The 27,312-nt window shown below is 42.8% G+C and overlaps 1 long non-coding RNA gene across 1 annotated transcript; it reads right to left on the reverse strand.

The window, feature by feature from the left end:
* Positions 1-296: 296 nt before the first annotated feature.
* On the reverse strand, positions 297-26,770 carry LOC137333330 (uncharacterized). The gene is made up of 4 exons (XR_010965861.1): positions 26,692-26,770; positions 19,580-19,658; positions 5,331-5,422; positions 297-465 (listed from the first exon to the last, which is right to left on the reverse strand). It is a non-coding gene; the product is annotated as an uncharacterized lncRNA (long non-coding RNA).
* Positions 26,771-27,312: the final 542 nt, after the last annotated feature.

Below are 27,312 nucleotides of genomic sequence, written 5' to 3' on the forward strand. Positions count from 1 at the left end.
CCTTGGTTTGTTCCAGCTATTTTTTACCCCATGCAGCCTTTTTGACTGTAGCCCTTCAAGAGCCATTCATGCATTCAATTTTCCACCTTCCCCCTTTGGCACGCCACTGCACCAGGTCCAATATGGGGATGAGGACCCTACCATCAATAAATAATTAGAACCTACCTCAAGAAATCCCGCAATATCAGCCCAGTACAATATCAGTGAGCATTAAGTTTGCTGCTCCATAGTCTTACTGCTTTAGCATCCAAATAAGAAAATTCACCATCAGGTGCCTGCATTAAACTCACCGTAGACAAGCATTCGATATCAAGGGGAGAGAAACAGACATTGTCCATCCTGTCCCACTCCAAATGTGCCTCCTTTGAATTGTTTGTGGAATTGCAACCAATTCTTGTTCTGAAGGAATACATTGCTTGAAAGCAGTGCCTTCTTAGGTGAAGGAGGTCATGTGCATACAAATCCCTTGTGAGAAAATAAAAGGCAATGAGGACTTTTTCCTTTAAAACAAAAGCCACAAATAATGACTCATTAAAGGAAGATCAGCTAATGTTCCTGTCTAGAATTTCTTTATTTTATTATTAATATTTTAGCTTGAAGGAAAAGTATCACAAACTCAAATCATGAGCAGAAGAGTCACTTTTTTTTTAAGTTCTATATTGTTTTGACCTCTAGCTTTTAGTAGCTTCAAACAAGTCAGCACATTTTGCAAGCTCTTCTTTAATAAAATTACTATCATTTATCAACCAGTACAGCAATAATGTATGAATTGACAGGTTTCCAGAGACAAGCAGCAGCCCGGATGCTATAATATCCAACGCCACTCAATACTGTATGTTACAGTGTCAGAAATCCATCAATGCAATTGGGATGACAGATGTAAACTAGTTTAAGGTGCTGCATCTTTCGAGGCTTAGTAAAAAAAAAATCACACTCAGGCTCTTTCTTGTAGGCTATTTAAGGATCTACTTGCCCTGTAACATCTTCAGCAATCCACTTTGCTTTTAATAGCATCAACATGTGGTCCTGTTTATGTTATGTTTTACAGCAGGTTCAGTTGCATCAGCAAAATTGGTTTCGATATTCCCGGTAAACTGCTAAATGGTTGGATGACTTTAGATGTGAACTGTGTCATTGCACAATTACTGAGAATCACAAAGTCTGATGGGATATAAATAACATACTCTCAAGTAAGGACTTTATTCACGCTATGTGAAACCAGTATCAGACCATTTGAAAGCTAACTCCCCATATTTTTTTGCAAGGAGCACCATTTAATGTCCTATACATGTGACTGTTTTAAAATTGCTTTATTTGTATTTCTTATTATGTACATATCTTGTTTTGTTAAAGTATTAAATCAGTGTTCCCATTAATTTGCACATATCTCAAGCTGCAGATACTAACAGATCTTGGTGCTCTGATTGATCATTCATCCACCAATGAAGAAATAGTTCCAAGAACAATTTTCAAATCTTCTGGCCCATGGGTCAAACCTTTAAGTAAAAAAAGGCACAAATACAACCTAAGTTGCCTGGTGTCATGGGCTACATACGGCCCACAGACCATGGTTTGGATACCCCATCTATTTGGTAATCTCATCATGAATGACCCAGAAAATTGCCATTAAACAAATGGTAGACAATAGAGATATGAACATGATCAAAAAAGTCAGGTTAGGTTTGGAGCATCTTCCTTATCTTCCAGCAGCTGTTTACTACAAGATTTTATTAAGTTAAGCAGTAATAGTTTGCACATATGCAAGCATTACATTTAGTTGCTTACAAATGGAATACCCATCGGGAATTTTCTAAGAACCAAGGACTGCCTTCATTCCAGCTCCTCACAATAGGGTCTGCAGCTGTCCCTTATAGGCTTTACATAATTATAGTAAAACACTAACCTTTTCATTAACATTGATTATCATGATGTACCCTAGTTCCTCATGAATGTTAGGTCTCCTCCATTTCCAAAACCAGATTAAACCAGTTCTACATGCCTCAGCCTCCAGACCTAGGGTCCGTTATCTTGACCATAATATACTTAACTCTCTCTTATTGTTCTTAGCCTCCTCACACTCCTGGTCTGAGCTCACCTTCATTGTCATAGATATGAATTAACCATTTCTAACCTGCAGTACCTTTAGCACCATGTGCTCGTTCCATAGTTTGAAACTGATTTAAACCCGTTCTGTCCAGTTCTGGAGTATATCACTTGACTGGTTTCAGCACAAAACTGCTAGCAGTTACCTCAAGACCCAGTTTTTATCTCAAGGTCTCCATATTCTGTTTTTGTTACATTGTTCTGTGTTCCAGTACTTTTCCATCAGGCCTGGGCTCTCTGTCCATGGCAGTACTTTATCCCTTACACTACCATGATTCAAGTTCCATCTAAGCTAAGCAATCTACTTATCCATAATTAGCGCCAGACAGTACTGCGGTTAGTCACATCTATGCCAGATGCTTTTAGTTCTGTTTTTGTATTTATTCTTGCTCAAACAACATGTTCTGTATATTCAGCAGAATTCAGCTCATCTCCCCTGCTAGTATGCACATACTCTATCTCTCCCTCTCTCTTTCTCTTTCTCTCTCTATGCTTTCTCTGTAACTCCCTATACTAACCCATGATGCTCTTTGCTTCTGCCAGGCTGTTAACCTATTATATTACACACTATCCTACAACTAAATTATGAGCCCGAAAACCCAAGGGCTGGGATGCACTTGCTTGGAACATTCCCCAGAGTATTTCTGGGGTCAGTGGGAAGTTCCCTGATTTACATGTTATTGGCGGACACCCATGTCACTATGGCTGCATCTCAAGCATCTGCCTGAGCTGGGGTGGACGGGATGGGAAAAGCAGCACAGGCCATTCACCAATGAAGCCCCATAAATGCCAGCTTTATTTTTGGGATCCAGTCTAGGACCTCCAGGTGGGTCCCAAATACACCACTGACCCCTACATTGCCTCTGTATTGTCAGACTGCTTATCCGACATCCAGTCCTGGAGGAGCCACAATTTCCTCCAATTAAACATTGGGAAGACCAAAGCAATTGTCTTCGGCCACCATCACAAACTCTGTTCCCTCGCAACGGAGTTCATCCTCCTCCCTGGCCACTGTCTCAGGCTGAACCAGATGTCCACATCCTCTTTGACCATGAGCTTAGCTTTTAACCCCATATCCTCTCCATCATAAAGACTGCCTACTTCCACCTCCTTAAAATTGCCCATCTTCACCCCTGCTCAGCTTAGCTGCTGTTGAAACTCTCATGCATGCTTTTGTTACTTCCAGACTTGACTATTCCAATGATCTCCTGGCTAGCCTCCTATCTTCCACCTTCCATAAACTTGAGCTCATCCAAAACTCTGCTGCCCATATCCTAACCCACATCGAGTCCCGCTCACTGTGCTTGCTGACCTACTCTGGCTTCCGGTCCGCCAATGCCTTGATTTTAAAATTCTTATCCTCGTGTTCAAATCCCTCCATGCCTCGCTCCTCCCTATCTCTGTAACCTCCTCCAGTCCTACAACCCTCCAAAACTCTGCATTCCTCCAGCCCATTCCCTTCGCGCCACCATTGACACCTTCAGCCATCTAGGCCCCAAGCTCTGGAATTCTCTTCCTAAACCTCTCCGCCTCTCTCTCCTCCTTTGTTGTTGGCAATGCTGGTACTCCATATTCTTCCTGACATACCAGCTTTCCATCGTAAACCTGGCTGAGATTGAGGAAATTCCGGGTCACACCTCCTCTAACGTAAGGGGCTATGATTGGGGCAGACAAAGGTTCCAGCCAAAACAGGACAATCACTCTTTCCCAGAATCTCAGAGCGAAGGCTGGGACCCAGCCTAATTCTCAGGCCTTTCACCGCACTCCCAGCGGACTTATGCCAGAAGCGTACCAAAAGGCACGTGGAAATTCAGGGCCTATATCTCTACCATTTGTTTCTTGCCATTTTTTCTGCTCTCCTGATAACGTTGACTCTTTGCTCCCAGAACCCGAACTTTCCGGTCCTTTGAATCTGACCTCGTGCCTCTCCCCCTCTCTTTACTCCACCATTGGTGGCCATGCCTTCAGCTGCCTAGGCCCCACACTCTGGAATTCCTTCTCTAAACCCCTCTGCCTCTCCACCTATCTCTCCTCCTTAAAACCCACCACTTTGAACAAACTTTTGTCACCCTTCATAATATCTACTCCTTTGGCTGGGCATCCATTTTTTTTTGATTATGCCTCTATGAAGTGCCTTGAGACATTCTTCTATGTTAAAAATGCTATACAAATGCAAGTTGTCATTGTTGTTGCTGAACACAGCAACCTGGCTCTAAACAACCAGGATGCTGCATGACATCATGGATAATAAAATTAGATAGTGAACCTGTAACATCATTCTCCAAAAATCCACCACTAGTTTCAGAGGTGAAGGCAGTTAGGCACCTATTGTCATTCTGGGAACAACATGGACAATCACTGCAATTTGATATTGTTTCTCAATTGCAGGCCGGGAGCAAGTGGGAGATGTTACTGCAACACTGCTATTTAAGTTCACTAACCAGTGTGTTTGAAATCATGCCTAAAAGAGGGGAATTATACCTACAAGGAACATTTCATAAAATAGTTCATTGGACCTTATTGGTCATCATTTATTCACTGCATCCTAAAATACAATCTTTGATTTACAGTTGTTTTATGACTAAGTTTATCAAGCGCTGTCTAAATCAGCATTAGTATGAGTATACTTTTTCCATATTTTTCTATTTTGTATACATTTTAGAAATTATGCTTCAGTAAATATTAAGCTAGTGTATTGCACTTCTACATTAAGGGCCATATCATAACCTCAGCATAATAACCAATGCAACCAGCCTAACCATAAATTGTTCAATGCTTTACCCACATGTAATCCGAACATCTATCCTGACCATGCAAACATAATTTTTCCCCCCCAAAATTTTCTTTTTCTGTTCTCACTTTAAATTTCAGATTTTACCTTCATGGGGGAGGGGTGTCAGTGCAAATTTTACATCAGTAAGGGGGCTGGGGGTGTCCAGTTTTTGTTTTGGCAGGGGGATGGTAGTTCCAAAGGTGCGTTACTAATTTTTGTTTAGGTGGTCTTGATGCATACGGTGTAATAACTTTGGAATGTTGCCATCACACAGCATTTTTAACATACAATAGATGGAGCCCACCATACTATAATCAGACAGATCAGTGTGGAAATGCCGTCAGTAGTGGCATGCATGGAGTGCCACACAAGCAGATAGCTTGGCACTCATGCTCTGTGCCATCATGGTGCCTTAAACAAGAGTAGGTGTTATCTCTGAAAGCAATGAACTTACTGACTACAGAAAAAGTAGACCCTTGCACTGAGTTGGAGATATAGATCACAGGTCTTCTCTGAAGCTCGCCAATGGTGCCGCCACACACCCTCCTTCAAATAAAGGAAGTAGAGCATAACCAGCATAGAGAAGCTCACAACACACAAGAGGCAAATGCATTAGCAAGAAACATTAAATATGTATATTACTGTATTATATGTATAACCATCACTGGACAGTTGAATAAAATGAATTCACTTTTATTATACCTTGGAGTCCATGATTCATTCCGTGTGCAGAAAAGCTGCAAGTTGTCCAAAAGGCAAACAGAGTGACTTACTCCTGAAGTAACCCTGTGGATGCCTGGAAAGGTCTGAGAGATTGAAGTTGAGGACGATAGTGAGCTTCATCGGCACTGGTACTACACTGCAGATGGCTAACTGGTAGTGCATTGCATGTCTTTTTGGACCAGGTAGCACATATCAATCACAGCTGAGTCTTCTTATGTGATGTTCCTTCCCTATGACCAGGGGGCTGACTGTTGCAACAGACCCACTCCCTGGGGTAATACCCACTTTGAGTCATGTGCCTCCTACGGCCTCTCCACTCCTGGGCTGCCCTTCCCTACTCCTGTTTCACTGTGATATACCTCCCAATGGCTGCAACACCTATGCTTTCTAATTTTAAAAACTCTTCTGTACTATTCACTTCTGTCACTACCTTGGTGGTATTTCAAAATCTTCCCCTTTGTTAAACTCAATAATGCCAGGTTTGACCTGGAGTAAAAATATACTATACAGCTAAATTTGATTGTGCTGCTGCAAAATGCTACATTAATTCATCATTAATAAACCTAACACATTGACTTTTTGCTCACATTTCTGCATTTGTGGTTAATCCATTTTGAAGGAATAGGAACCCTCAGATCATTGCTAATATGGAGAAATAGTCTGTTAATGCTTCCCACCAACATTTTTAGTCATGTGACCTCTTTACTCACATATCTTTTCACTAAAATGAGCAAAGGGAGCAAATGGCGCTAAGCACCTTTGGGACTATCACTAACAAAGAATTGTTTAACTTTAGCTTGATTTTTTAAAAAATCTAGGTTGAAGTTGAATATTTTTATTTAAAAAGTGAGTGTTGATGATACAATCAGAGAAACTGCCTTAGAGGAATTATTAAGTCTGGCATTGAGAGTTAAGCACATATATTTAAATGACCTATTCACCCAAGGTTAATGACTTGTTAGTTATTTTGGCTTTCTCACACTGGAAGACTAAATAATCCTTGTTTCTCAATAATGTTACCAGTGGTCAACTGTTCCAATAAAAATATTTGTGAAAGTTAATCAACAGGCAGGAAACAGACCTAAAGTTAACTGTAATTATTTGAAAGATTTTCAAGAGAGGTGCTATAAGAACACAACTTTATGAATTCTTTTGAGATGAATTTTTAAAAATATCCTAGAAATCCATGTACCCGCCAAGATATTAGGGATATTTCTGGGGTGAGCGAAGATCAGTGGTGGATATTGGGCTAGGATCCGATCACATCAGGTCTCCACCCCATTCTGTTACACCAGAATTTCCTGTAAGGGCAAGGGCAGATGGCTGTTGCATCCACCCCCTTACAGCTTGATGTCATTTATGGAGGTAGGATGGTGTCATTCACTGGAATTCCCAGTAGTCCCACCTCCTATACCTCTAACAAACTTGTACACCTGAAAGGAGCAGGTATACAGTACCATGAGCAGAAATGTACCCCACAAGAATATTCCAGACCGAATTTGAGGCCTAAACACTTACAAAACGCACATTTAGCTCCAGAGAAATGGGCATTCTTGTGAAGGACCCCATTTCAGGTTTTTTCAGACGTTTCCAGCCAGACCTGCCAGCTCTACATTTTACTTACACCCCTGATGAATATGCAAATTGCCTGACCCCATGAAATCCAACAGGGTCAGGCACTCCAACAGATGTCCCACTCCGCCATCGTTATGGTGGTGAATCAGGATCACGGGTTTCTGGACCCAAAGAATGTAAAGCAAAGAAAGATGGAATATGTTTCTAAGGGTGACATGCAAGTCCAAGAACATTATGGGAAGTTCATTGATGATGTCAGTAAATTCTTTCAGATTGACTGAATTATTTCCAAAACTATGCTTTATTCGGGCTTAATAACTCCAAGGCCCCGATTTTAACTCTGGGTGGGTGCATAGCGGGGTGAGCTCGAAACTCATGGTCAGCACCAAAAAACAGGCTTGGAGTATATTAACTCCCGGGCCTCATTGGGAATCTCACGGATGGGTTTCCGACCCGATTCACTGACATGATGGGAAACCGGCCCACTTTGTCAGAGCAAAGGCCTATTTAAAGCAGGAATGCACTTCTTAAATCGAGGTCGCATTCCTTTCTGGCTGATTTGGCGTGGTGAAGGAAGAAACTGTTCAGCATGAGTCGCAGGCAGGTCTCCAGGTTCTCTGAAGCCTCCCTGGATATCTTGCTGGAAGAGCTCAGGGTGAGGATGAAAGTTCTCTTACCAGCCAGTGGGAGGAGGATGCCTAAACACCAAGTTCACCAGACATGGAGAGAGATTTGAGATTGGCAGTTCCAGGAACATCACCACTAGGACCCAGTGCAGGAAGCACTTCAAAGAGTCACTTGTCTTCTGTAATCTGCTCTCCCATAGATCAGTGAACGTTCTGAGCCCTGGTCCCATGGGATTGGCAGTCACATAGCATTAACGGAACATGTTGTCCTCTCTCGGGATGTCAGCACGTCTGCTCCCTCACCACCCTCAACCCATACCCAACCATGCTGCCAGAAAGCCAGCTGGGCCAAATTGCTCCAGCAGCAGCCAAAGTGCCGCAGTCCGCAGCCGGGCCCTCAGAGGCTCGAGTTCCCAGAAGTTGCCGGCCACAAACATCTCAAGGGCAACAATGAGCACATGAACAATACCCTTCCACCAGCTCTGCTGCAGCCACTGGGGGAGCACTTCGTAAGAGTAGCAGAGTTAGTAAACATTCTTTTAAGAAAAGCACTATGGATTGATCACTTAAGTGCTATGGAACCACATTGCATTAGTTGAGCAAATTCTAAAGCAGATGAGGGATCTGACATGATTGCATACTTAAAAGTAACAGAACTCCCTCTTATTGACAAAGAAAGTTCTTATACATCATTTGTATAAATCAGCAGACCTCCTCCTGACTCAACAAATTATTACAATGCCTCACCTCCCTTTTCATTACTGTTGTATTGATTTGTCAGGAGCAGAACCATGATTTACTAATGCTTTTGAAAAAAGATGGTACGTCACCCGAATATATTCTTGCCTTTGCTATCATTGGCAAACAATGAGTGTGTAAGAAACCAGTAAATCTGACTCTAACCCCAGACAGGATGACTTTCATACATGGACTTATGTTTCTGTGTTTTTCCAAAGTACTGGTTCAAGCCCCCTCTGCTGCCACTTGACTAAATACTTAGTCACTGACATAAAAATCCAACATCTGACCGTTCCAATGCTGTTCAGTTTAGACAGTGTGGGAGTTCATGTCTGCCGTAACCAATCTTCTACTGGAGGTACACATTGGCACTGTCCACCATACATTCAAATTGGGCGTGACCTGGGGAACTGTGACAGAAGAACAACAGGCTGGAAATGACAGGAAACCAGACAGCAGATGGAAGATGACAGGCAAGTAGGTGGCAGCACTTGAGGGTGTGAAGCTATAACTGCAGTGATCTCGGTAGAGGGTATATCTCATGGTTCATTGCAGTTTTTCTCCGTGTGCAGATGCGCAGGGATTTAGGTAATTCCTGTTTGCCATAACATCTGTGTTGGGGATTAGTCTTCTTAGTTCATTCTGAGATAATCCTTCAGGAATTCCAAACTTCTACAAACAGTATTATATTTGTGTTAATTAGGCAGATTCACATTATTTAATAAGGGTATATAAATCTTTGTTTGTTGAATAGGTTTTATCAGCTATTTGTAGAGCAAGTACAGACAGGAACACACTGAAAGCCACCATCATGGCTCCTATGAGAGAATATATTTCCACTTCAAGAACATAAGAAATAGCAGCAGGAGTAGGCCATACTGCCCCTCGAGCCTGCTCCGCCAATCAATAAGATCATGGTTGATCGTCTACCTCAACTCCACTTTCCCACCCTATCCCCATATCCCTGATTCCTTTAATGTCCAAAAATCTATCGATCTCAGTCTTGAATATACTCAACAACTGAGCATCCGCAGCGCTCCGCGGTGTTATAAGCTGGATACCTGGTGGTGAAGGATAGAATACTAGAGCCTGGTCTTCAGTTGCTTCCAAGCCTTTATTCAGAGCTCCACATTACACACATCACATCCTAGATAAGCTCTCTTTAAATGGATACAAGAAAGCCCCAATTGATACGCACCACCTGAATACAATTAACACTAATTAATATAAATCACATGGATACAATTAACATGGGGTAGAGAATTCCAAAGATTCACAACCCTCTAAGTGAGGAAATTTTTCCTAATCTCGGTCCTAAATGGCCAATCCCTTATCTTGAGACTACGACCCCTAGTTCTAGACTCTCCAGCCAGGGAAAACAGCCTCTCGGCATCTACCCAGTCAAGCCCTCTAAGAATTTTATTCGTTTCAATGAGATCATCTCTCATTCTTCTAAACTCCAGAGAATATAGGCCAATTCTACTCAATTTCACCTCATAGGACAACCCTCTCATCCCAGGAATTAACCTTCGTTATACCCTCTCTAAGGCAAGTATATCCTTCCTTAGGTAAGGAGACCAAAACTGTACACAGTACTCCAGCTGTGGTCTCACTTGAGTCCTATATAATTGCAACAAAACCGCCCTATTCTTATACAATTCTTATTCAATCATCTCAGCCTCAGGACATTGCTGCAGGAGTTCCAAAGGGCAGTGTACCAGGCCCAACGATCTTCAGCTGCTTCATCAATGACCTTCCCTCCATCATAAGGTCAGAAATGGGGATGTTCGCTGATGATTGCAAAGTGTTCAGTTCCGTTCGCAACCCCTCAGATGATGAAGCAGTCCGTGCCCGCATGCAGCAAGACCTGGACAACATCCAGGCTTGGGCTGATAAGTGGCAAGTAACATTTGTGCCAGATAAGTGCCAGGCAATGACCAGCTCCAACAAGAGAGAGTCTAACAACCTCCTCTTGACATTCAACGGCACTACCATCGCTGAATCCCCCACCATCAACATCCTGGGGGTCACCATTGACCAGACACTTAACTGGACCAGCCACATAAATATGTGGCTACAAGAGCAGGTCAGAGGCTGGGTATTCTGTGGCGAGTGACTTACCTACTGACTCCCCAAAGCCTTTCCACCATCTACAAGGCACAAGTCAGGAGTGTGATGGGATACTCTCCACTTGCCTGGATGAGTGCAGCTCCAACAACTCAAGAAGCTGGACACCATCCAGGACAAAGCAGCCCGCTCGACTGGCACCCCATCCACCACCCTAAACATTCACTCCCTCACCACCAGCACACCGTGGCTGCAGTGTGTACCATCCACAGGATGCACTGCAGCAACTCGCCAAGGCTTCTTCGATAGCACCTCCCAAACCCGCGACCTCTCCCACCTAGAAGGACAAGGGCAGCAGGCACATGGGAACAACACCACTTGCACGTTCCCCTCCAAGTCACACACCATCCCGACTTGGAAACATCTCGCTGTTCCTTCATCGTCACTGGGTCAAAACCCTGGAATTCCCTATCTAACAGCACTGTGGGAGAACCTTCACCACACGGACTGCAGTGGTTCAAGAAGGCGGCTCACCACCACCTTCTCAAGGGCAAATAGAGATGGGCAATAAATGCTGGCCTTGCCAGTGACGCCCACATCCCATGAACGAATAAAAAAAATACGCCAACCCCCTTGCAATAAAGGCTAACATACTATTTGCCTTCCTAATTGCTTGTTGTACCTGCATGTTAACTTTCTGCGATTCTGAGAATCAGTTAGTCATATAATTTGGGTGAGAAGTTGAGTAAATCATGCAGTTATCTGTGGAGGACAAAATGTCTCCGTCCATCTAAATTCAAACCACCAGAAAGTTAAACTTCAGTCAGTCATCAGTCCAGTCAGCATAGAACAAAGAATTTCATGGTTCAGGACTGAGACGAAACTTTACAAAGAAGATGCTGATGTATAGGTTGGAACACTTTGACATGGGGCAAGAACAAGAGCACATGCATAAAGCTTTAAAATTGGAGTTGGTAGATCAGGAAAGAATTACGCCACTAAGAAAAAATTTGCCCCGCAAGCAGAGATGAGAGCTCCAGTCTCTGAACACTGGGTTGTCATCCAGCGGGGTACTCATGTCCGATGGGAGTAGAGTGGCAACCTCAGCCATTATAGGGAGAGAGTAGGGCCTCTTAAGGATCAACAAGGTCATCTATGTGCGGAACCACAAGAGATGGGTGAGATCCTAAATGAATATTTCACATCGGTATTTACGGTTGAGAAAGGCATGGATGTTAGGGAACTTGGGGAAATAAATAGTGATGTCTTGAGTGTACATATTACAGAGAAGGAGGTGCTGGAAGTCTTAACGCGCATCAAGGTAGATAAATCTCTGGGACCTGATGAAATGTATCCCAGGACGTTATGGGAGGTTAGGGAGGAAATTGCGGGTCCCCTAGCAGAGATATTTGAATCATCAACAGCAACAGGTGAGGTGCCTGAAGATTGGAGGGTAGCAAATGTTGTGCCTTTGTTTAAGAAGGGTGGCAGGGAAAAGCCTGGGAACTACAGACCGGTGAGCCTGACATCTGTAGTGGGTAAGTTGTTAGAGGGTATTCTGAGAGACAGGATCTACAGGCATTTGGAGAGGCAGGGACTGATTAGGAACAGTCAGCATGGTTTTATGAGAGGAAAATCATGTCTCACGAATTTGATTGAGTTTTTTGAAGGGGTAACCAAGAAGATAGATGAGGGCTGTGCAGTAGACGTGGTCTACATGGACTTTAGCAAAGCCTTTGACAAGGTACCGCATGGTAGGTTGTTACATAAGGTTAAATCTCAGGGATCCAAGGTGAGGTAGCCAATTGGATACAAAATTGGATTGACGACAGAAGACAGAGGGTGGTTGTAGAAGGTTGTTTTTCAAACTGGAGGCCTGTGACCAGCGGTGTGCCTCAGGGATCGGTGCTGGGTCCACTGTTATTTGTTATTTATATTAATGATTTGGATGAGAATTTAGGAGGCATGGTTAGTAAGTTTGCAGATGACACCAAGATTGGTGGCATTGTGGACAGTGAAGAAGGTTATCTAGGATTGCAACGGGATCTTGATAAATTGGGCCAGTGGGCCGATGAATGGCAGATGGAGTTTAATTTAGATAAATGTGAGGTGATGCATTTTGGTAGATCGAATCGGGCCAGGACCTACTCCGTTAATGGTAGGGCGTTGGGGAGAGTTACAGAACAAAGAGATCTAGGAGTACAGGTTCATAGCTCCTTGAAAGTGAAGTCCCAGGTGGATAGGGTGGTGAAGAAGGCATTCAGCATGCTTGGTTTCATTGGTCAGAACATTGAATACAGGAGTTGGGATGTCTTATTGAAGTTGTACAAGACATTAGTAAGGCTACACTTGGAATACTGTGTACAGTTCTGGTCACCCTATTATAGAAAGGATATTATTAAACTAGAAAGAGTGCAGAAAAGATTTACTAGGATGCTACCGGGACTTGATGGTTTGACTTATAGGGAGAGGTTGGATAGACTGAGACTTTTTTCCCTGGAGAGTAGGAGGTTTAGGGGTGATCTTATAGAAATCTATAAAATAATGAGGGGCATAGATAAGGTAGATAGTCAAAATCTTTTCCCAAAGGTAGGGGAGTCTATAACGAGGGGCCATAGATTTAAGGTGAGAGGGGAGAGATACAAAAGGGTCCAGAGGGGCAATTTTTTCACTCAAAGGGTGGTGAGTGTCTGGAACGAGCTGCCAGAGGCAGTAGTAGAGGCGGGTACAATTTTGTCTTTTAAAAAGCATTTGGACAGTTACATGGGTAAGATGGGTATAGAGGGATATGGGCCAAGTGCAGGCAATTGGGACTAGCTTAGTGGTATAAACTGGGCAACATGGACATGTTGGGCCGAAGGGCCTGTTTCCATGTTGTAAACTTCTATGATTCTATATCTAGCTGGTCCTCTTGGTAGGAGATTGTGAGTCAGGCTAACGCTCTGTCCATATAAAGAGATGTGGAGATGCCGGTGATGGACTGGGGTTGACAATTGTAAACAATTTTACAACACCAAGTTATAGAAATAAAAATCGTTGGACTATAACTTGGTGTTGTAAAATTGTTTACATATAAAGAGAGTCTTCGTTACAAAAACAACCTAGAGCACCATCTCCTGGATGTAAAAGCAGCGGAAGAAATGGGTTGCCTCTTGTGCTGTTAGGAAAGGAAGAGGAAGCAGCAAAAATTCAATAAATACTTTGCTGCTAATTGCAACACAAATTACTCTTTCAACAACAAAGTCAAAAAGCAAGAGAAACTATGGCTTGGAATTTCCTCCATCTAATTTAGACTGTTAATATGCCATCATTTAAGTCATTACGTTCACTGATTGCGCTGACAAGAAGTTACACGCCAGTTTTCTGCAGGCTCATTTACTTATGCTAGAACATAAATACTGGCATGGAACACATGCATCTTTGGTGTAACCAATAACCAAAGCGTCTTTTAAATGCCATTCTTCAGCAGCAGTCTGTAAGTGTCAGACAGTGCTACTCTCTCTTACTTTTTTAATGTCTTTACTCAGTGCATTTCTAGTATCTCAACAGCATTTTCATTTATCCTTTCACAGAGGTGACCACCCAATGCCATCGGTACCTGCTGGGCAGAAAACTAAGGTAGCTGGAAAGAGGACTTGCAACTTCATTGATAAAAACTTACAAGCCCCTCACAGACTAATGTGAAAATGTAAGGAGTTTTACAACACCAGGTTATAGTCCAACAGCTTTATTTCAAATAAAGCTGTTGGACTATAACCTGGTGTTGTGAGACTCCTTACATTTGTCCACCCCAGTCCATCACCGGCATCTCCACATCATGACTGATGTGAAGGCAAGCAAGAAAAGCCTATATGGTGGTATGTTTACTGCACCTGGTATCACTCCATTAAGGAAGGATTACTGACACCCAGGTGTATACGTGCAGTATACTTTTTGGCATGATGGCAGAATGTCTTGAAGAATGCTTAGCATAATGTTTCATACATGGTACATATGGTTGTGGTGGAGATGGAAATGTTTGGAGTGGAATGAATTGTTGTTTCTGTTGAGAGCAATCAAGGTAGCTTGGCTATATGCAATAGCCATAAGTGGAACTTAGGAAGAGGTTTCCTGGATGAGCTGTTACCTCAGTTGTTTTGCAGATGACAATGGTCCTGTACTGTGTCTTTCTTCAGTGCAAGCTCGCTTGCCTGCTCACCATGCTGGACTTGTGCTCCTTCCTCTTTCTCCTCCTGGGCATTCCTCTTCAAAGTGCCAAATTATGGAGCACACTGCGCACCACCACTAAATGATAAACTATGCCAAGATTGTATACAGAGCACTGCCAATCTGTCAAGGCATACAAAGCAAGCTTTCAGAATTCCAATTATTGGCAAATCTGATAGAAACACGAGCCTCACCTTGGATACGAGGAACTGAACTGGAACCATAAGCTGTTGCTGCAGATAGGCCCCATCGCCAAGGAGCCACCTAGACAAGTACCTTTCAGCAGCAAAGAGGGCAAGTATGTTACAATGCCTCAAAATAAAGAAAGCATGGCAGCTACCTGGGTACAGAGTATTTGCATGCAACATAATGGGCCAGATTTTGCAGCGAGCAGCGAACGAAAGGCGCCAGCAGTTTGTTAGACTTGCACTTGCCCATAGACTTTCTATGGTGTTTTGCATGACAAGTTGCAGTCAGCCAAACAGCGCAGCACCCTCTACAGGGCATCTGGGACCGGTGTGAACAGGGCAAGCAAGTAACTGTATATCTCCTTAACCAATAAGATTGAAGAATCGTTAATGAGCAGTGTAGTCTGAACCAGGAAGTGTAAGTTAGAATAGTGAATGCAATGTCAAATCAGGTACAGAAAGCAAAATAAGCCAATTACGTAGGTATGAGGGGCTAGTTGGCTAAAGTAGATTGGGAAATTATATTAAAGGACATGATGGTTGATAAGCAATGGCAAACATTTAAAGAAATAATTCATAATTCTCAACGAATGTACATTCCCTTGAGGAATAAAAACTCCACAGAAAAAGTGATCCAACCGTAGCTAACTAGAGAAGGATAGTATTAGATTAAAAGAGGCTTACAATGTTGCCAAAAAGAGTACTAAGTCTGAGGATTGGGAGGGTTTTAGAAATCAGCAAAGGATGACCAAGAAATTGATGAAGAGGGAAAAATTTGGTATATGAGAGTAAACTTGCAAGAAATATAAAAACAGATTGTAAGAGCTTCTACAAGTATGTAAAAAGGAAGAGATTAGTGAAAGTTAATTTCACTAATCTTAGAGGCAGAGACGGGAGAAATTATAATGGGGAATAAGGAAATGGCAGAGACGTTAAGCAAATATTTTGTATTTGTCTTCACAATAGAAGACACAAAAAACATACCGGAAAAAGTGGGGAACCAAGGATCTAATCAAAGTGAGGAATTTAAAGTAATTAATAATAGTAAAGAAAAAGTATTGGAGAAATTAATGGGACTAAAAGCCAATAAATCCCCAGACCTGATGGCCTACATCCTAGGGTTTTAAAAGAGGTGGCTGCAGAGATAGTGAATGCATTGGTTTTGATCTTCCAGAATTCCCTAGATCCCAGAATGGTCCCCGTGGATTGGAAGGTAGCAAATGTAACCCTGCTATTCAAGAAAGGAGAGAGAGGAAACAGGGAACTATAGGCCAGTTAGCCTGACATCAGTAGTAGGGAAAATAATAGAATCTATTATTATGGATATAGTAACAGGGCACTTAGAAAATCATAATATAATTAGGCAGAGTCAACACGGTTTTATGAAAGGGAAATCGTGTTTGACAAATCTATTAGAGTTTTTTGAGGGTGTAACTAGCAGGGTAGATAAAGGGGAACCAGTGGATGTATATTTGGATTTTCAAAAGGCGTTCGATAAGGTGCCACACAAGAGGTTGTTACACAAGATTCGGGCTTGTGGGATTGGCAGGTTGTAACTAGTAGGGTGCATCAAGGATCAGTGCATGGGCATCAGCTGTTTACAATGTATATCAATGACTTAGATGAGGGGACTGAGCATCATGTTTTCAAGTTTGCTGACGATGGTTGGGAAAGTAAGCTGTGAGGAGGACACAAAGAGGCGGCAAAGGTTAAGTGAATGGGTATAATGTGGGGAAATTAGAAATTATCTACTTTGGTAGGAAGAATAGAAAAGCAGAATATTTTTTAAAAGGTGAGAGACTAAGAAATGTTGGTATTCAGAGGGATTTGGGTGTCCATGTACGCGAATCATAGAAAGTTAACATGCAGGTACAGCAAGCAATTAGGAAGGCAAATGGCATGTTAGCCTTTATTACAAAGTGATTGGAGTAAAAGAGTAAGGAGGTCTTGTTGCAATTATATAGGGCTCTGGTGAGACCACACCTGGAGTACTGTGTACAGTTTTGGTCTCCTTACCTAAGGAAGGATATACTTGCCTTGGAGGGGGTGCTACAAAGGTTCACTAGATTGATTCCTGGGATGACAGGGTTGTTCCATGAGGAGAGATTGAGTAGAATGGACCTATATTCTCTGGAGTTTAGAAGAATGAGAGGTGATCTCATTGAAATATATAAAATTCTGAGAAGGCTTGACAGGGTAGATGATGAGAGGCTGTTTCCCCTGGCTGGAGAGTCTAGAACTAGGGGTCATAGTCTCAAGATAAGAGGTCTGCCATTTAGGACCGAGATGAGGAAAAATTTCTTCACTCAGAGGGTTGTGAATCTTTAGAATTCTCTACCCCAGAAAGCTGTGGATGCTCAGTCGTTGAGTATATTCAAAACTGAGATTGATAGATTTTTGGACACTAAGGGAATCAAGGGATATGGGGATAGGGCTGGAAAGTGGAGTTCAGGTAGAAGATCAGCCATGATCTTATTGAATGGCGGAGCAGGCGCTGGGGGCCGTAGGCTTACTCCTGCTGCTATTTCTTATGTTCTTATAATAAAGAGAGGGAAAGAAAGATTAGATTAAGAGAGAGAGAAAAAAAGAGTCAGAGAAAAAGTTGAAAAAATTATTTTAATTTTTCTTTTAAATAAAATTTCCAACAACAATTAAAGCTGTAGGAATGAGGCTCCACACTTGTAAAATTAAATTTTCAGTGCCAGACAGATTGTTTGGCAGTAATTAAGACTTACCACACCGTTAAAAGGGTACTTAATCTGAAATGGACAAGTTTATCTTTTTGTGGAGAGTTCAGTCCATATCTACGACGTCAGTTCAGGAACTTTACACCATCCAATGCATTTGAATCGGGAGCTAGACGACGAGATGCCATTTTCGCGCAGCTTACGGAGGGTCAGCGCATTTCGGACGCAACTTCCGGATTTTCGCGTTTAACTGTGCATGTGCGCTCGCTGGAAGTTGCTGTCCGATTTGCACATAAATAACGGTGAGTACTGTTAGCCTCACCATTATTTTCGCAGCATAATATGGCCCATAGTATTGTTGATCACCAGCCAACTGAACATTAATAAACTGAAACCTTTTCTTTTCAGGAAGATGATGGTATTTTGGAATGGGGTACATATGGAAACATGCATGGAGTCAACGACCCCCCCTAAACCTATGGAAATCCTGTCAATCGATAAAAGTGGACAGCTCTCTCTCAGTGATGAACAATATCCACAGAGAAGGTGATGAACTGCCCAACTCGAGAGAAAAAAACAGAAAGATGTTTAACACAATGTTGTGCAGTTAATTAGCTTATGATAAATGTGGGCTCTGGGTCTTTAGCAAGCATTTGGCACAACTCAGTGCAGCCTTCTCATGCATTGCTCATTGCTGAGATTCAGATATGAGCACCTTGATCAGTAAATGTCCATGTGTGGATAACTGCAGGTGAGTGCTAAATGCCTCCCATCATGTCTGATCAGCAAGGCACCCTTGTGGAATACCTTCTTATCCTCCTCTTCTTCCTCATCATGTGAGATAAATGGGAATCATTATTGTTTCCTGTGGTGAGTGTGTTAAAAAATGAAGGAACATGGCATCAGGAGCAATGCTGAGATTAGTTTCAAGCTGAACCTCAAAAGAAATGAGTGGTACTGCGCTCCCAGTCGGGAACCAGACTCAGAGGAAACATAAATAGGAGATACAACACCATAGCACCAATTCTCCAATCCACAGAACCACAGAAGTTTACAGCACAGGAGGCCATTCAGCCATTGAGTCCATCCTACCTCTTTATTAAATCTAATCCCACTGCCCTGCTATCATCCCACTGCCCTGTGTCTTCTTCTGCTTCAAATATTTATCCATTTTCCTGTTAAAAGATGCAGTGGTCTCTGTGGCAAAGCATTTTAACTTCTAACAACTCTCTGTGTAAAGACATTTTTCTCTTTTTGTTCTCTTGGATACTTTTAAATAGATGACCCCTTGTCACTGTCAACCCAACATTTCAAGCACAGCTTCCCACTGGGAATGTGGGATTGCTAAATTTACCTTATTATTGTTGCATCTCATTAAAGGGTTTTACCCCAAAAAGGATACAAGGGACATTTGAAAGGTGTACCACGTAATAGAATGACCCCTTCCTGGTTCTACAAAGGCCCAGAAAGAGATAAAAAGAAAAAAATGAAAATACTGGAAACTGAAATAATAACAGAATATGCAGAAAATACACAATTTGTCAGCACTGTAAAAATAAAAGATGGGTGTAGGTGTAGGCACTTTGTCATTTTTGATGTAGAACCTTCAAAACATTAACCCATGTTTTCTCTTTATGATACGAACAAACATGTATACTTCCAGCATTTTCTATTTTTATTTCTAGCACTAGAAAGTATATGACAGACTCCGAGAGGTAACAATAAATGAGACAAAGGTTGTGCTGTAGTGTGAGGCTAGTTACGCAGATAAGCATCACTATTAATAGTTTGGTACTGTTGAGTATCGGGTTAAGTCCCAGCTGGTATCAAACTTTAACTTTGACACAAGCACCAAGATTGGCATACAAGAGCAGAAATAATGTCAGTCCTCACCTCAATGGCAACAAGTGCGTCTTTTCCAGTCATAATAGCTGCTGACCTGCCTCAGCTAATTATTTTCTCTTCATATTCCCTTTAAGAAGAAAATAGAGTGTGAAAGCATTCTGTGTATCATCATATGGAATGCAATCTAGGGTTAAAAAGGCATTCCTTAATAGGGGTAAGAATAGATGCTAGCAATAAAATATCAATCATGTATTTTCCACTGCTTCCCTATGTGTTCAGCTATGAGTAAAGGGACATTTGCAGGAGAAGAAAGGAGCTGTGAAGAGTATTGCAGTAGCTCCTGCACATAGCTGGTAAGTTGCAGATTGTGTTTGATGTAGTGGGGTAATGAGGTAGCTGCAACTGGGAAACATGATTATTACAATACACTGTTGCAAGCTGTTTTACTGTTTATGTAGAAGAGATTAATAGCATTGTATAATACAGAACATAGTTTCATATATCATTGAGGATTAGTCATACATCTGCAACTTCAACCACATAAATAAGCAACAACTCACACTTCAAGAATTTTAACTTCAGAAATACACCTTTTACTAATGAATTACAATACTAGATATTGAAAATAATACATTTCCTGTATATGTTAATATTTGCACTTTGAGGAATAAATCACATGAATTTAATCAGAAAATTCAAGTGTAGGTAACGCTGGGACTTCTCATTCTTCTGTGTCTATAACAATTCTTTCAAACTAAAATCCCTAGAAACAACTTTGTCAACCGAACCATAGAATATTCTAACTTTTATAGTTTCCTGTAACTACTACTGCAGTCACAGTCATGTGTTGTATATTTTCAGATCTGATGGCAACCATCTACATCACTCCAGCATCTATATTCCCTAATGCCTACTGTAACATCTAATCCATAAATTACAGCTTCATGTAGGATTTTATGACCTTCATGAAGGTGTGATTTTTACATCAATGCAGCCAATAAACTGCCTCTATACTACATCATTCATAGACTTCACTGAAGAATTAATTACTGCTAAAAGAAAGTAATGCAACTAGTTTGCAATAAATGTAATTGTTACCGGACACATTATAATGAATAAAAAATCCCTGATAGACTTAAGATAATAATTGAATCTCAAAGTTCTAATGATTTAAAATACCCAGCTTTGGTTTATGGTGCAATTGATGATGTCATCAGAGTACCCTTAATTTTCTTGCCAGCCATCAAGCATCAAATCTGTCAGAAAATTACTAATAAAATTACCTTACCTTGACACTGGCTATAATGAAATACCTAAAACTTTTTGGGTGCTGTGGAAGGCAGTTTTTATTCAATGTGTTTCTGTTGCCACCAGGTGGAGACTGTGGACTAAGCTGTCCACTAACTCAAAAGTATAATTTCATTCAGTTTTTGCTGTTTTGTGGTGAAGCACTGACATTGCAGTTAACTTGATGAAAGTCAAAATCAAAGCCACACTGGATGCATACAATTATCGTTTTACAAACTAGGAGTCTTGGCATCACTACAAACTACAGCAGCCTCCAGGCCCTGAACAGACTCCCCCAGCCTACGAAATCCATGATACATGGTTCTAATTGTGCTGGTTACATTTATCTTTTTTTACTCCAGATGTTTTTCTCTGATTCAGACCACTTCCATCGGTGAATGTTTACTGCCTACAGTCCAGAGTTTTCCTTTACCAGCTTATCATCTAGGCAAATGTAGTGAACCCAGGCATCGGACAGAAAACCCTTGTCATCTTATGTTGGCTTATGGGTTTTATCACAGGCGCTCACATGATTTTCCTCAATTTCGGAAGGCAATAGAGTACTGCACTAGACCACTGCTTAACCTATAAACTGCCAAACAGATTTATTTAGCAGTAATGCCCTTGTTAGTGCCGCACAACCAACTGGGTTAGACTGCCCTCGCCCACGCCGAGATGCTGCAACCTGCAGCAAGGCCCTCAAAGCCAAGAGCTGCTTGAGGTCACCCACCATGGCCCTGTTCTCCTCTACAAAAACTGCTCACAATGCCAGGATCATTGTGGAGGGCAAAGATCACCCATGCCTTCCTTTATTACCAACCATCTCCTTAAACCCTCTTCCCTGCCCCCTCCACTTCACCTCTAACAGGTGAGAGAAGTTCATGGACTTCGTTGTCACGGAGATTGAGACCATCCGTTTGGCAGTCTGATCCGCATCCCTCCTTTCCCCTTGCCCACCAACCCTATCTTCCCTTCCACCTTAGACCTGACACCGCATCTTTCTCTAGTTTCTCTCCCATGTCCCCTCATGTCCTCGAGACTCACATCCTGCTCACTCAACTCTATTCCCACTAAACTGCTAACATCCCAACTTCCCTTCCTGGCCCCATGCTAGCTGACATTGTAAAGGGTTATGTAAGGAAATATAGATTTAGAAGGTATTTAGGGGAACCTCGATTCACTCCACGCGATATCAAGAAACGGCGGAGTGCACGGGATACAGCAAAGGCTATGGGCCCTGATTGCATCCCGGCTGTAGTGCTGAAGACTTGTGCTCCAGAACTAGACGCGCCTCTAGCCAAGCTGTTCCAGTACAGCTACAACACTGGCATCTACCCAACAAGGTGAAAAATTGCCCAGGTATGTCCTGTCCACAAAAAGGACAGATTCAATCCAGCCAATTACCGCCCCATTAGTCTACTCTCAATCATCAGCAAAGTGATGGAAGGTGTTGTCGACAGTGCTATCAAGCGGCACTTACTCACCAATAACCTGCTCACCGATGCTCAGCTTGGGCTCCGCCAGGACCAGTCGGCTCCAGACCTCATTACAGCCTTGGTCCAAACATGGACAAAAGAGATGAATTGCAGAGGTGTGATGATAGTGACTGCCCTTGACATCAAAGCAGCATTTGACCGAGTGTGGCACCAAGGAGCCCTAGTAAAATTGAAGTCAATGGGAATCAGGGGGAAAACTCTCCAGTGGCTGGAATCATATCTAACACAAAGGAAGATGGTAGTTATTGTTGCAGGCCAATCATCTCAGCCCCAGGACATTGCTACAGGAGTTCCTCAAGGCAGTGTCCTCGGCCCAACCATCTTCAGCTGCTTCATCAATGACCTTTCCTCCATCATAAGGTCAGAAATGGGGATATTCACTGATGATTGAGTGTTCAGTTCCATTCTTAACCCCTCAGTTAATGAAGCAGTCCATGCCCGCATGCAGCAAGACCTGGACAACATCCAGGCTTGGGCTGATAAGCAGCTAGTAGCATTCGTGCCAGACAAGTGCCAGGCAATGACCATCTCCAACAAGAGAGAGTCTAACCATCTCCTTTTGACATTCAACTGCATTACCATCGCTGAATCCCCCATCAACATCCTGGGGGGCACCATTGACCAGAAACTTAACTGGACCAGCCACATAAATATTGTGGCTACAAGAGCACGTCAGAGGCTGGGTATTCTGTGGCGAGTGACTCACCTCCTGACTCCCCAAAGCCTTTCCACCATCTACAAGGCACACGTCAGGAGTGTGATGGAATACTCTCCACTTGCCTGGATGAGTGCAGCTCCAACAACACTCAAGAAACTAGACACCATCCAGGACAAAGCAGGCCGCTTGATTGGCACCCCATCCACCACCCTAAACATTCACTCCCTTCACCACCGACGCACCATGGCTGCAGTGTGTACCATGTACAGGATGCACAGCAGCAACTCACCAAGACTTCTTCGACAGCACCTCCCAAACTCGACAGCACCACCTAGAAGGACAAGGGTAGCAGGCACATGGGAACACCACCTGCATGTTCCCCTCCAAGTCACACACAATCCCGACTTGGAAATATATCGCTGTTCCTTCATCATCACTGAGTCAAAATCCTGGAACTCCCTACCTAACAGCACTGTGAGAGAACCTTCAGCACATGGACTGCAGCGGTTCAAGATGGCGGCTCACCACCACCTTCTCAAGGGCAATTAGGAATAGGCAATAAATGCTGGCCTTGCCAGCGATGCCCACATCCCATGAACGAATAAAAAAAGAACAGGTCCAAAAAGGTTAAATAGTCAAGGCTTTAGCTGAAACTACTGTGGCATAACAAAGACTGCATTTAAATTAAGCTACTAAAGCTGCAAATGGCTAACAGCCATAAGCATGTTATTGCAAACCATGGGAGGCACTAACAGTACCCCCACTCCTTCAGACATACTGGAATGCTGAAGGTATCTAGTACTCCTGTTACCTTCAAGACCTACAGGATGATCCCTCCGCTGCAGGGACAGAGTAACATTGTGCTATGAATCTTGTTATTGCAAATAAGGAGAGTTAAAGGAGCCACAAGGCACTGTCTCATCTGGACAAGTACGCGCTGTCCATATGATTGAGTAAATGAAGGGGAGTATTGTAGAAAATACCTGATTGGATGTATTTTGCCGCAGTTCAGTTTTTTGGGATAGAACTGGGGGGGGGTCTGAGACTTTGTTAGTTAGAGGACAGAAAAGAAAGCACCAGACGGGTGAACGAGAGTGAGAGTAAGTGAATGAAGGAACAGGGTCACGGCCTCTACCCAAAGAACAGCGTAATATAATTCACAATTGTGCTTTGTAAACTACTGTTAAATACCGTAATGTATTGATTCATGCTTGTGATAAATAAAGTCATATGGCTATAAACCAATTCGGTATCAGTCTCGAACAATTGAACAAAGAGTCAAATTGACTACAGTTACTTCTCCCCAGCTACTGTTCCCTCCCTTTCAAATCTGCTGTCATCACCTCCTCAAAAAAAAAAATACCCTTGACCCCTTTGTCCCTGCAAACTACCACACCCCATTTGCCCCACCATTGGCAACCATGCTTTCTTAAACCTCTCTGCCTATCCACCTCTTTGTTCTCCTTTAAGACCCTCCTTTAAACCTACCTCTTTGACCAAGCTTTTAGTCACTCCTCCTAATATCTCCTTCTTTGGCTTGGTGTCAATGTTTGTCTGATTACGCTCCTATGAAGCGCCTTGGGAAGTTTCCCGACATTAAAGGCGTTATATAAATGCAAGTTGTTGTTGAATAGCTGAGGCAATGGGGGGTGAGGCAAGTAGAAACGGAAGCACAAAAAACTGGCAAAATGGAGCAGGATCCAGCGACCCAGGAGCTTGGGAGAAGGAAAAAGTAGGTCGACACCGAGGGTGCAGACTGCTCCGCCCCCACCCCAAGAAACAACCAATTATTCCAATACTCTCCTAGCTGGTCTCCCTTTCTCCAACCTCCATAAACTTTAGCTCATCCAAAATTCTGCTGTCTATATCCTATACTGCACCCTGCCATATGCCCATCACCCCTGTCTTTGCTAACCTACATTGACTCATGATTCCCCCACACCAAAAATATAAAATTCTCATCTTTGTGTTTAAATCCTTCTACGGCCTTGCTTCTCACTAGCTCTGTAACCTTCTCCAGCCCTACAACCTCCTCCTTCAATTCTCCTGTCTTTTGTGCATTCTTCCTCTCTTCACCCCATCATTGACAGCTGATCATTCAGCCTCCTAGACCCAAGTTCTTGACTTCCTTCCCTTAATCTCTCCAACTCTCTCCTCCTTTGAGACCCACTTAAAACCCATCCCTTTGACCAAACTTTTGGTCACCTCTCCTAATCTCTCCTTTGGCTCAGTGTCCATTCTTTACTTACATCTCTAGTTGCTTCTATATAAATGCAAGTCCGATGAAACTGCTTTCTTATATTCAAAGTGGTGCATTTTAGTTGGATCAATCTTATACATTATTCAATGGGCAGCATGGCTGAGAAAAGATTTTTTCAACGCTACTGGGCCCACCAAATTCGAACAGAAAAATCTTGCAGCATTGGAATAGCGTCGACTGTTCCAACTCTTCTCGTTTCTGTACTGACTGGGAGTCAGAGAGAGCAGAACAGGAGACCGACAGATAGACAGACAGACAGACTGGTGTTGGAGAGTATTGTAGCAGGTCTGCTACCACAGCATTTATATCAGGCTGAGTCAGACCAAATGGAAGAATACAGTACAGGTAAGGTAGCATATTCAGGAAGCCATCAAAGAACGGGAGAGAAGAAGGTCAAAGAGAGCGATGTAGGTGAATGTGGCATCATAAAATTACTTTCACATGTCAAAGTTTCACATCAATATGTTCAATGAAAGTAAAATTCAGTACAACTTTCTGCTACTATAATAGGATCACCCCACTATTTGATTTAAGATATTTGTTATATTGAAATCTGATATATATTGTAAATAAATACAAACGAACATACGAAATTGACGGGCAGAGAAAGAACAGCAGGTCCATCAAGCCCGCCCCACACCACGATAACTGGACTTCATCACCCACCCCTCCGCACCCCCCCACCCCCACCAAGCCACCCCTCACCCCCACCAACCCACCCGACCCCACCCCCCACTCACCCCCTCCCCCCACACCCCTCCCCTCCCTCCCCACCATCACCACCCCCCTCCCCTCCCTCCCCCCCCTCCCACAACCCTCCCCTCCCTACCCCCACAACCCTCCCCTCCCTCCTCCTCCCCCCACCACCACCACCACCACCCCCCTCCCCTCCCCTCCCCTCCCTCCCCCCCTCCCACAACCCTCCCCTCCCTACCCCCACAACCCTCCCCTCCCTCCTCCCCCCACCACCACCACCCCCGTCCCACAACCCTCCCCTCCCTCCTCCCCCCCCCACCACCACCACCCCCCCCCATCCACTCCCCCACACACCCTTCCCCACACCCCTCCCCCACACCCCCCACCCCCCCCACCCCTCCCCCACCCCACCATTCAAAATCAGTCCAGAGCACATGGACCAAGCGTTACCTATAAAGACACTTGGCTTCTATATGATTCAGATCTCATATTAGTTCTTATATATTATATATTAGTCTATTAATATATATACTTATATGTTATATATTAGTTATGATTGACCACATCAAACCCAGTAAGCAGATTACTGCAAATGCTAGTCCCTCAGGTACACACCTCTAAGACGGATTATAGAAAAGGTACTTCTTCAGGATTGTAGAGAACAAAGACGGCTTATAGGAACTGCTTTAAATCATTGGGCGGAGTCAGCTTTCTAAAAACCCAGAATTGTAATATGTCATTTAAACTGTGTTTCATTCCTTACCTAGTTTAGCTAGTGTCTAGGCTCTGGTTTGTGCTATTTTATCACGTCTTCACACTGTAGTAAGTAGCTAGCCTTGAATGCTGAGAGTGAGATGGTAGGAGAATATAACTGCCAACAAGTTCTAACAAATTCCATGACAGCTGCTTCATTCCCTTCTTCAATTACATTCCAGTTTATTAGCTGCAGTCATTCCATTGGTCAGAGCAAGTCAATGTCTTTTTTTAGTTTACTTTTTTTTCCTTTTGCAGCCAATGCTTTTAGTCATCCCACTTCACCTAGTAAACAGATAATGACACCATCAAATAACGCTTCGGATAGTTAATGTGGATTTGGGAGAACCCAAAAAAGATGAAAAACAGATAAGATAAAGATATGTTTGAATTTGCTGCCTCCTGTAAACAAAGCTGCACTACACTTTACTGTTTAAACTGTTGTGAACATACTTGGTCTGAATTAGTTGAAAGTTTATTTGAAGCTGCCACAATTTTGAGAAATTCTTGTTGCTGTTGGGTCACTTTATATGTGATAGTTAATAAGGCTAAGCAAGGTGAACCATTTTATTAACAAAATGTACTTCTTGGGAGTGGAGAGGATTAAATATAACCTTCATTGTCTTCAGCT

This window comes from Heptranchias perlo, chromosome 16 (assembly GCF_035084215.1).
Source record: "Heptranchias perlo isolate sHepPer1 chromosome 16, sHepPer1.hap1, whole genome shotgun sequence".
In the NCBI taxonomy this organism is placed as follows: Eukaryota; Metazoa; Chordata; class Chondrichthyes; order Hexanchiformes; family Hexanchidae; genus Heptranchias; species Heptranchias perlo.